This window comes from Papilio machaon, chromosome 22 (assembly GCF_912999745.1).
Source record: "Papilio machaon chromosome 22, ilPapMach1.1, whole genome shotgun sequence".
Classification (NCBI taxonomy): domain Eukaryota; kingdom Metazoa; phylum Arthropoda; class Insecta; order Lepidoptera; family Papilionidae; genus Papilio; species Papilio machaon.
In genome coordinates this window covers 3,114,232-3,126,261 of record NC_060007.1, presented here as the reverse complement: position 1 = coordinate 3,126,261, position 12,030 = coordinate 3,114,232, and the positions used below count along the sequence as shown (strand labels likewise).

General features: G+C 33.8%; 1 protein-coding gene across 2 annotated transcripts in view; it reads right to left on the bottom strand.

Annotated features, from left to right (window-relative positions):
* Positions 1–12,030, bottom strand: part of LOC106711116 (transcription factor SOX-6) — a 217,483-nt gene that overhangs the window by 89,908 nt on the left and 115,545 nt on the right. The window contains exon 1 of one of the 2 annotated variants that reach the window (XM_014503346.2): positions 9,719–9,914. The exons of the other annotated variant lie outside the window; for it this stretch is intronic. The gene's annotated coding sequence lies outside the window, so the exon portion shown is untranslated. Of the gene's footprint in view, positions 1–9,718; positions 9,915–12,030 lie in introns of those variants that run through there. 2 annotated transcript variants of the gene reach the window in all.

The following is a 12,030-nucleotide window of genomic DNA, read 5'->3' as shown; positions in this document are numbered from 1 at the left end:
TGAGACAAAACCGGGAGGCGACAGCGGGTTATTTTCAGGAAATAATTTCTCAATAGATACCAAATGCCCGTTGAATGTAATTATAAATAACAGTCACGGATATAATATTATAGTTAACAATTGAATATCATCTGAACATAATACTTTGCAAAACGAATTTAAAGACTTGATAGGAAGAGAAAAATTCTAGGAAAGTGCCTAGAATTTTGCACTGTCATCTTCATACATTAAAAAGAAGGCTGAAGAAAACAGGTGACAGACGTAGTAGACGACGTATGTCAAACATAAAAAAATATATGTGGTAATGACCTGATATGTTTTAACATCTTGGTATATTCACGAGCAGTTTTACTCACAACGAATCGTTAGAAGGACTGTACACAGTAATAGACCTTTAGCGTTGCGTTGGTAGATCTATGGATGTATAGATGCATAAAATCAAATAGACCATAACAATTTCTTCATAACAAAACACACAAGATTCGTCTTCCATAAACACGGATGTAGATCAGTGCCGAACGCTACTTCTATGAACTCGAGTGGAAGATAATATAAAAACCATAACTTGAAACTATAAAGGTGTTCCGATGAAAAGCAAACACATTGTTCTTACAATAAAGCCGTTGGTCCTGCATCCTGTTAATATTTTTAGTATCTTTCGATGCGTAAACTCGTAAAACTCTTTATTATAAATATGAGCCGGAGCGATAGTTTTATTTTATGGAAAAAAATGTTATAACAACAATCGGGCTAGAGATTATGAACTTCCGCGGACATGTGCCAAGCGCACCTTCTACTTCCAATGCATACTGGTTTAATGTCAATAAGAACTAAGAGTTATTTCTAATAAAGTTAGTAATCCCTAAACATTTCTTTTGTTTAATAAACATGTAGAACTTACAAAATCAATATCGACCTTGAATCATTTTCGCTTATCGGTGGTACTTTTATTAATATTTTAATCTATTTGGTTCAAATTCTAAAGATTGCAACATTAAACCAAAAACATGGTTTTTTATTTAAAAGAATAATTTTCGGGTCGACTTTAACGACGAATTTCGAATTTCAAACGTTACAGTACAGTCATGTCCAACAGATAAGTAACCTAAAAATCAATCCAATATTTTACTAAGCTAAATAAATATAAATGTGATTTCAATCTAATAAAAATCTTGTAGGAAATTAAGAGACAGTTAAAATAAACACACACCGGTTATATGGACATCTGTTTGTTTGTACGCGAGAAAAATGTCTGACGAAACAAAAATCGATTGACATACCGTCTCCGTATTGTGCACGGATTGATTTAGGATAGGTTAATTATACCGTTAAATAATGCATTATCTCGCCTACAAGCCAATGGTAATAAATCAGTTGCTTACAGATGTGAGTTTTTTTACTATTTTATTATAAAATTTGTAGATGAAATTTGTAAGTACAATTCAACAAAACAATACTTTACTGTAATCACACAATGTTTTTATGTATTAATTGCACCATACATTTACTTGAAGACATTACAATATATCTGTAATATATATCTGTATGCTATAAAATAAATAGCAGACAAAATAATCTCAAGGGCTTCGATCTGTCCCATAAAAGAGTTCATTCTCACACAACTCGAAACCGGAGCACGTGTACATGCTGCCTTATTGTTAAGGTGCGTTATAATGGCCATTTCCTTTATATAGGGTCGAATGTCGTTTGACAATTGGTACAGGAAACCCTTTATTTTTTGAATCCAAAGGCACATCGAGAAAGCACGTAGTAGGTATTTCATATAATGACTGTATTATCAATCCATTCGACACGTGTTATTGTTATAATTTTTGTTTGTGCTTTATTTGATAATTCTATTATAATCATGGCATACTCCTATTTCAAGTAATAAATCGCAGTACAAAATTGTTTTTCTTCAAAAATAATATATCTGTTTACCTATTTATTTAAAAAGTGTACCATATTATTCAATTGTTTCATGTTTCTTTGGCATTTTGCTAAAGAAATACAATTTATTTTTATATAGATAGACATATGTGTTTCAAGTTTTTTTTTAATTTATTCTCTACGCGAACGAAGCCGTGGCCCCAGTTAGTTTTTAAGTCTAAGTTTATCTATAAGTTTTCAAAGTATCTTGTAATATAAGCACTATCTGCTCGGGAATTTACTGCGTACATCCAAACTAGTGTTCTTATGCGCATTAAATCAGAAGCATGAGCCTTTTGAATGTTAACAATAGAACTTCCTTAGTATTCATGCGGTGATCGCACAATGTTTGTCCTGTAATTGCACAATAAAACACGTGCTAGCTGCGAAGGGTCGGCGCCGGGGAACAATGAGCGGCTAAAAGTAGACTTCACCTACAACCCTCTTACAATTTTTAACCTGTTGTGGTACAAGCGATAAAATATAGCGAGTTTATCCAACTATCAGTGATGACATTTGCAACTAATCGTGAGTTTCTGAGACCAAAAATCTCGTTTAAAACATATTATTACCTCTGTTTTGTCAAAGATAAAGACAGGGATAGCGGTGTGTTTTATACAGAAGTTTTGGACTCAGAAACCAACGGTAAATGGACGTCAATTTAAATGTCTATATTGTAAAATTAGAGTTAAAAGTATTACGTAGTAAGAGAACTCCTACAAGATAGTCCAAAGGCCTAGACAGGAGTTTAGGGTGCCGAATCATTATAAGAGAGCACCAAAGTATCACTTTTTGTTATGTGGTGGACCAGGATTTCACATTACAGTACTCAAAATTAAAATTAGAATTCGATTTCCATCAGTATCTTGTTGCTGCCGCGCGAAGATATTTAGTGAAACACATTTTCAATACTTAGATATATAAAATATATGTTACAAACTAGATTTTGTAAAAAATTAATTGTACATCTACCTCCACAATCAGATGAGACGAAGTTTTAATAAAATTAAATTCCATGATTTAACTATAAAATTCATAAGATTTACGACATTGATATAAGGCAACGAAATAAAACGCAAACTTGACACATTATTTTTATAGATTATTATATCACTCGGTATATCTAATATCTGAATGTAAATCTGCATTTCTTTCTCGGTATTTATTCATGAATATTTATACCGATTAGTCAAAAGGCGAAAAACAAACATAAAATTTATTTCTTTAGCAGTAAAAAAAAATCGACGTACATTTAGTTTTCATTTAATTATACGAAAATATACAATTTTAAAGTTACCTTATAGATGGTACAAATTAACTATAATATAGTAGACAATATTCTGAAAAAGTATTGCAAAGTATACTGTTAACATATGATAAGAAAGAAGGTTGAATACAAAACTATGAAACATTCCATTCGTCATTACGTTTAAATAAAAATAAAGTTTACATTCCATTTTCAAATATTTTTGAAATCAAACACTTGAAGCACGCTTTCGCTTGTCATTGTACCACAAGTGAAACCCATTTGTCCTTCACCAAGATTGTACATCGAAAGAAACGGAAGGTTCTCGCCTGCTACGACACTGCGGAAGGGGTTGTGATCAGGGGGCCTAGCTATTGTCATGGGCACAATTAAATTTATTCACTGTGAAATTTGAATGAATTTGTTTTAATAGACGTAAATTGTGTTACAGCCGTGAACTTACGAACTTTACTAAAACATAATTAACTGTTTAATTTAGTTTATACAAAATTTTCACAAATTGCCCGCCGGAAGATGGACAGATAATATGATCAAGGTTAGAGCGGCCGAGGACCAATCATCATGACATGAGATTTATTTAGTTGTAGCCAGTCGAAGTTCACAGAAGCTGCATACAGATGTGTAGAAGACGATGTGAATTGTGGTGTTTAGTTACCCATTAATATAATCTTGATAATCAATTTAATTTTTATTAGTCATTGTCACATTTTATTTGCTGCTGCTGCTTTATTATAAACGATTTTATATAAACTATTTTATAAAGTAGGTACGTGTGTGAAATTGTATCTATTCTGTTAAGATGCTATACGGTTACTAATAGAAAAAAAATCTTTACCTACGCCCAGCAGTGGGTGATATGTCGCTGACATGACGATGACAATGAAATTTAGGATTTATTTTGGTAAAATATCGATTCAATTAATTTTTGACAACGCACGCTGAAATGTCACTCTGCAGAGTCATTTTTTTTAGGAATTTTAGGTACTGTATATGTTTAAAGCCATTTTCTGTAACCAAGATAGAACGAACAAAGAGGCAGCAAGACGTGCTATGAATTGATATAAAAATCTTGAACAGTATGGGGTGGGTATTACGATGCCGAGTAACGTGAATTACATGTCACAATTGTAACGGGCTACGTGATTGACTTACTTGATTTTGACTTTACTTTTGTTATTTGTTTTGTAAACGGGTAATACGAAAAACAGAGTTAAATTTTTGAATTAAAACACATTGTTTTAATATGGAAATTGATAAAAAATATTGTAATAGTTACATAAGTACATAACACCATACAAATTCTCATAAAATTAAACCTGTCCTAATTAGATTATAATCGGGTGATATTTTTTATAACCTCAAATTAGCCCGTTAATTTAAAAGATGTCAAATTGAATAGTAGTAAAACTTTTGTAGCCGTTATTAAATAATAAAATGGTCATAATCCAAAAAAAAAGAAATCATCGTTTTCTTTGTTATTTTCATTAGCAAAGTCAATAAAATCGAAGATAACTTCAAACGGTTACTGGTTAATAACGAGATAGCGTTATAGAGTAACGATGTCTGATCGTAAACTAAAATAATATAAACAGGACAAAATCAAAAGCAAATCGTGCTTACATAATTATACTAAGCTTTGCAAATACATCAAATAATCATAAACCCACTTACCAAATTTGAGGGAGCGACTTATTATTATAGCCAAATTATAAAAGCGATACGTAAAGTGTGGCCAGACCAATGCTTCATTAGCTTATGACGCATCAAAACATTTTAAAGGACCGCAACGTAGTGTTTAAGCATAACGTTCTTAAAGGCGTTGCCACATCCGACGGATTTTTTTACTTTAAAAGTCTATAAATCGGTTATAAAATCGACCGCATCTCACGTGTTTACGGCTGCAGCATCTTTGACGCTGTCTATTTAGTATTTCTGTTCGGTCGAATAGTTACAATTTTTTTTTTATTTTAATAACCATCGCATCCGGTGCGTGCTAGGGTTTATATTCGATTGGATTTACGACTGTTTTCATTGCGGGCACTGTTTAATATAAATATGTGAGACTGTTTCCTGTTAGTTAATATGATAAATAATATTTATTAAAAACAATTGCTGGTCCGGTTCTTTTCACTCGGGAATCATACCTGTTAGAGGGAGTTAAATTAGTAGAAACAACTTGTAGATGGTAATTGTAAGTAACACAACAAGCAGAAGAAAGAGGTTTTATTTGAAAAAGTGAAAAAAGGAGTAAAAAAATGGTGACTATTGGTAACTTACTCATCAGCTTATTATCATCAGACGAAAGTAATATTTAATATCAACACAAATAACTTCATAATAGTTCTAGTTACTTAAAGGCTTAACGGACCTTGATGAAATTTTGTACAGATGTAGAACAACAACACAACAACAGGAAGAACACATAGGCTACTTATTACGTTTTTTTTTTAATTCCACGAGGATGGAGTCACGGGCGACAGCTAATCTTGTTATAATCGTTAAAAATAACAAATAAGAAATGACATTTTTATAATGCAGCCGTTGCAATAACACACATAATGAAAGCTTTGTATTTTAAATCATAAAAACAAGTTATGCATATTTAAAATTAATCGATGATTACAATTAGAGATTTATTCTTTATATGTATAATTTACGACTGATTTGTAAAACTAGGAAATTATCAATTTGACTTTGTAAATATTTATGTTTAAAATAATATTATAATTTAAATGCATATACGGATTACGTTAATGTTATAAGAGAATTACTATTTTATATAACGCAAAACCTTACTAATATTATAAACTAGCTTTTACCCGCGACTCCGTCCGCGCGGAATAAAAAAATAAAAAACGGGGTAAAAATTATCCTATGTCCGTTTCCTGGTTCTAAGCTACCTGCCTACCAATTTTCAGTCAAATCGATTTAGCCGTTCATGAGTTATAAATAGTGTAACTAACACGACTTTCTTTTATACATACAGACAGATGCGAATGTTCAAATGGATGGAAGTTTGTTTGAAGGTATCTCCGAAACAGCTCAACGGATTTTGACGAAATTTGGTATAGATGTAGAACATAGTCTGGAAGAACACTAAGGCTACTTATTACGTTTTTTTTTTTAATTCCGCGCAGAAAGAGTCGCGGCCGACAGTACAATGTATTTTTAATACACCTCGCCTGATGAGTTGTTAAGATCAGATTAATTTTCATTCCCGATTTGGTGTGACTATCATGAAGTCTTAAATACGTTGTCAGAGAAGTAGATGGACTCTAAATAATAAGTAAACTTTTACTCATTTAGGCTTTTATCACTAACACAATAAACAGCATTTACTTGTTACCACAATAACAATATTCATTACGATATAAATAATTGAAAATAAGTATAAGAAAATAAATTCACCATCCAACCAGCAAGTTATTCAGAACTCGGCTCAGTTCACCTTAATTTACCGGCTGGTTAATTTGAAATTGTAAATACAGTAATTTTGCCGTCACCTCGTCGTCTCCAATACCGCAATACGCGAACTCCTTTGAAACCGAAGTAGCCGCCGGCGCTAAAGTATGTCCAATGCAAAACACAATCGCCGACAAACAATATAGGTGACAACGTTTATACTTTAACACGTGAAAACCCAATTTTATTCCAGCACCAACAAGGACACTTGACAGATGGGTATTTATCATGTCTTTGAAATATTAATTGGTCACAGTGAATGCTTTAAAGCTATTGAAAGTGCGAAGTTTTACATACATAATAATTAAGTACATATAAAAGTAGTAATTACTACATGTTATAGTGCAAGGTGGTCTTGCAAATAATATAGTGTAAAATTGAGATCGAATCATTTAATTTTACAGCGGTATTCTGTTGTCTGAAACATGAAAGTTGATTTTTAATACTACTCCAACTTGCGTATTCACACAAACATATACCACGCGCCTAGTTAACATGAACTATAATATAATATATAAAAAATCAAAAGTTGCTATATGAAAAAAAAAAATCCAAACTTATGTATTGATGATCCTATGTTTTTGAAAAACTTGCAATATTTTCTAACTCTAATGTTTTCCAGAATTGTATTATAACCTTATGGGGTTAATGTTTGCTCAAATTATACAAAAATAACATCTTCTAATCCATTATTTATAATGGATTTGTATGGTACTGGCTGATTTTATTAGCTAGTATAATATTTTGAAATTATTTATACATCGTGCATTTCTTTTATTGTCCATTAAAATATTTTTATGAGAGTATTCTGTTGTATGTACCTACTCGTACGTACACTTTTACGATTTTCAACCTGTACATAAATCTTTCGCCTGCAGGAAGTTACTCCGTATAGATGTCACCATATCGCCAGAGCGTCGGTGGCACATGGTTAAGCTTGACCTGTAAACTGCAGGTCCTGGATTCGAATCCTGCCATGTACCATTGTGTTTTTCTGTTTCCGATTAACATATATACATTTATCCGACGTCCTTACAGTGAATGAAAACATCGTGATGCAACCTGCACATATTTGCGAAGAAATTCAAAAATACAAACAAACAACATGCAATTCATAGGTTCGTGTGAAGTCAACCAACCCGCATTTGGCCAGCGTGTTTGACTATGGCCTAGTCACCCCTAAATTAGAGTTCGGAGCCCCTCATTGGCGACGTATAGTAAGGTAATTCTATTGCATTTCATGTCATCATTTGCCTGTCCTTACCTATTCATGTAGGATCGGCGCACCGGGTTTCTGTCTTTCAGATCGATTAATTTTCGGTCATCTCAAACATCACTCCTTTCTTGATCATAACACCATAGTAGGTATTGTACGCCTTAACGGTCAAAATCAATATTGGACCTTTAAGATAGATCCGAAAATTAATTTAACTATTTATCTACAAACGTAGCATAACAATTATTCGATCGCCCTCAAAACTGTTTTCATTGCTATTGCGTTCTTTAGATCAGGGAAGTTTGAATTAATTGGATTAAATATATGAATTAAAAATACCACGGATAAGCATAAAATTATTCGTGATCGAATATGGATTTAAGCTGTTAATCCTACGTCTTATACGGTTCAGTACCTATTATGCAATGGAAAAATGTAATATCGCTAAAGTAAGTTGTTTCTCGTCCAAAGCAAACCAAATTACAAAAGTAATTTCGCTACTACTTCTATATATACTGATTAACATAATTGCAAATATACAAGCTGCTGTAAATATTTCTTAAATATATTTAATTTAAAAAAATAATAATCATAAGGCTAAATAAACTAAACAATCTGTCACCTCTCAACCAGTAATTACATTAATTATTTATTATTAATATTGTATACATTATGTAACATAATACGATAGACGAAAGCCCAATCTTAAGACCTACGGAATATGAATATCAAAACATAAGCTTTAAGAGGATCTTTTAAAACAAATTAATTACGTAAGGGACTTACCTTAATTACCTTAGCAGACGTCAACAATAATTAGTATCCTTGTCAGTTAATAAGAATAAAAATAAAATATTTAATATTAATTAATTAGGATTGATAAATCATCACCCTTTATACCATAGCTGGGCAAAAGCCTTCCCCAATACCTTCCATAACATGCAGCCCATCGCATACTATAGCCGATTCCGTTCTTATGAGGTTAAGAATTTTGTTCATTAACTAATATTTGGATATGAAAAATTCCTTATTATTATTTGGAAATTCACAAACGATATTTCAATTGAAAATGTTATTGAAAATGCGATACTTTGTCACCTCTAAAAATCTTCATTTTATTTGCAAAACAAAAAAACTGTATTGTGTACAAATGTTTTGCATTAGAAATTAATTATGAAACATTGATTCGTCAAGGCGATATAGAAGTAATTTTTATTATTTACGTTAACTCTAGTTAACATCAAAACACATGGTTACGGTAGATAACTCGGCCACTGATGATTGAGAGAATTGGTTTCTACCAACAATAGGCTGCGGTCATACATAAATTTTGTTCATTGTTTTATACGTAGGTAATTATTTTTTATTATAATCTAGTTCAACTTCGTCTAAAATTTAAACTGTCTTACAAAACTTAACTTGAAATATAGAATTAATTGAGTGATATTAAAATTAAATGCAGTCGATAATTAGGTAGTACTAAAATTTCTGGTTTAAGTTCTGTAGATAATTTAAAAAAAATAAATAGAAAATTCATTGACCCATAATCTCGAAAAAATGGAGGTAGTTTGAACTGTGAGGCTTTGACAGCTGCTTAGGTAAATGCATCTTTAAATAATATCTACCCTTAATAAAGTTTCTTAAAAAACACGTTGTCTTGACACCTACCAATTAAAGCTTACCTACCAAATCTTTTCCACAATTTTTCGTTTAAAAGAAACGTCGAAGTAAAGTGAAACTGAACGCATCAGCTCACCGCTACAATATCATGTTATGATAATAATCTAACACTTAAATTATTATTTGTCGATAGGTCAAAAATTATCAATGAAATTAACACATACCTTTAATTGTGTTACCATTGTTCCTCTCGCCTTTCGGAACATCGGTGAAAACGCAGGCACGAACCAACAAAAATAAATGAAAAAATTTAGGAAATGAAAACGTAAAAACTAAAATTGACACATAATCAAAATCGTTCTATCACAACGATTCTTTGGCATAATTACACAGTCTTTTCAGTCACTAACACAAAAAATAAAGAAATAAACAAACACAACGAACAGTTTCGGAACACAAAATCGTCGATGTAACAGTTCGAAAGGTGCGATCGTGCGAGCAACGAAGCGAACGTCCGTCCGGCACGCGCGGCGGATACACAATGCCGGCAGATCGAAGCGAGCGCACAATACGCCGCCCCGCGCTTGCGAGCGACAGGGACGCACCGAGCCGATGTCACTGCCCTGGAGACAATGCCTTCGCCTGCCAGCACGCGAGTCCGAGTTTTCGGCGAGCTGTGCTGATGCTGGCCCCAGGAATCCGGATTCACCTCGTCTCCGACGGGCCGAGGCGGCCTTTTCATCACCGCGCTATCAAAGAGACGCTCACGATCAATTGTCTATAAGGAATAACAGCGGAGAATCTATAGAAAGCAGTAGGAGCCGTCCTCTTGGAGCGCGCACCGCTGTGTGCGCGGCAGCGGTCTCTGTCGCGCGCGCGCGCGTGCCGCGCCGTCCCGCTCGTGGCCCCGCCCAGGCGCGCCGGCGGACAGCGTGTGCGTGCCGGCGCCCGGCATTGTGAAAACGTTTCGCACACCACAATGAGGCACAGGTGGGAGTGCGATCTAGTCTGAGGGCGTTTAAAAAGTCGATACAATCGTTCGCGTTACGTGTATTTGTGAAGAAAATTTTCTTTATTTTGACGTTGACTGGGCGTGTTGGCATTGTGTCGGCGAGGCGTGGCCGAAGGAAAACGTTTCTATTGTGCCATTGGCGCGGTCTATTGTTGTCGAGGCTTGCTTTCCCATCGGACCGACTGCGCTATAAAATACGCCGCGATCGAATGTATTTTTGGCGTCCCCTTATAAATATTTGCATACTGTGATAAAAAGTTTTAATATTTCTTTTTAAATCGCGTAAAACAGGTTACGTTAGTGTCACAATACGTATCTTATTGTTGTACATCTTGTAGACATGAACATATGAATCATATGTAGGTAACTATTTTAACAGCAAAATGTAAACTACAAGGGTCTTTACACAAGAAAGTAGGCGATGAATTTTCAACGTCTCGTTTGCTTGCTAAAAATACACTAACACGTTCCGTAAAATATGGAGCGGATGTTTCTCATGTGTTTATGACAAATTATATTTATTACGAAATTCGTTTCTTATTATCTTTTGGCAAATTGTTATCATTTATCGCATTTATCATAAGTTATATTTGAATTAAAAATGTTTGAACCACTAAAGTAAAGCTTTATCAATTTCAATTTTCATTACATAATTTTGACGTTTAGTCTGCTTCGGCTTCTAAAGACTCATCTGAATCACGCTCAATGTTATTACATATAATACAAAGTGGACTATATTCACTAGTATCCAGTAGATTGATAGATAACCTAGAGTATTACGACAGAGTTAGGACCATTACCAGCAATAGAAAAGAAACTTTAAAAGGAAACCATGTATTTTCACAGTTTAGTATGCAATAAATACATCTATATATCTTCTTAGTTTTACTGTTGAAGAAAGATTGCTTAAGTATAAAAGTAGGTACTAATTTTCAATAATCTATATATATAAAAGAAAGTCGTGTTAGTTACACTATTTATAACTCAAGAACGGCTGAATCGATTTGACTGAAAATTGGTGGGCAGGTAGCTTAGAACCAGGAAACGGACATAGGATAATTTTTACCCCGTTTTCTATTTTTTTTTTAGTTCCGCGCGGACGGAGTCGCGGGTAAAAGCTAGTTTCTAATAAAGAACCCCAAAATGTAACTACACAAAAGTATATTAGAAACTCATATTATATGTCAATGTATATGATATGAAATAACATTTCTCTGCAGCCGCATTCCGTCGCATTGAATACAGTTTCGTTTCAGGCTTGGCTTCCTTGTAAACGTAAGGACAATATGACCCATATTGGAGCGCAGCGCAGGCGTGGAAGAATGTGTGTCTCGGGGTATCCCCCCAAACCCCCACTCCTATCCGCGCGTATGTGCTCGTATTATCTACTCCGTGGTGTGAGGTGACCCCTCCGTTCTGTACCTTTATTATACTGGTTTCAGCGAAAATTGCTTTTTGTTTGACGTTTAAAGCTCCGCACGGGTCGGATGGAGAGCTTTTATTCGGAGCTACGTTTCTGTAGAT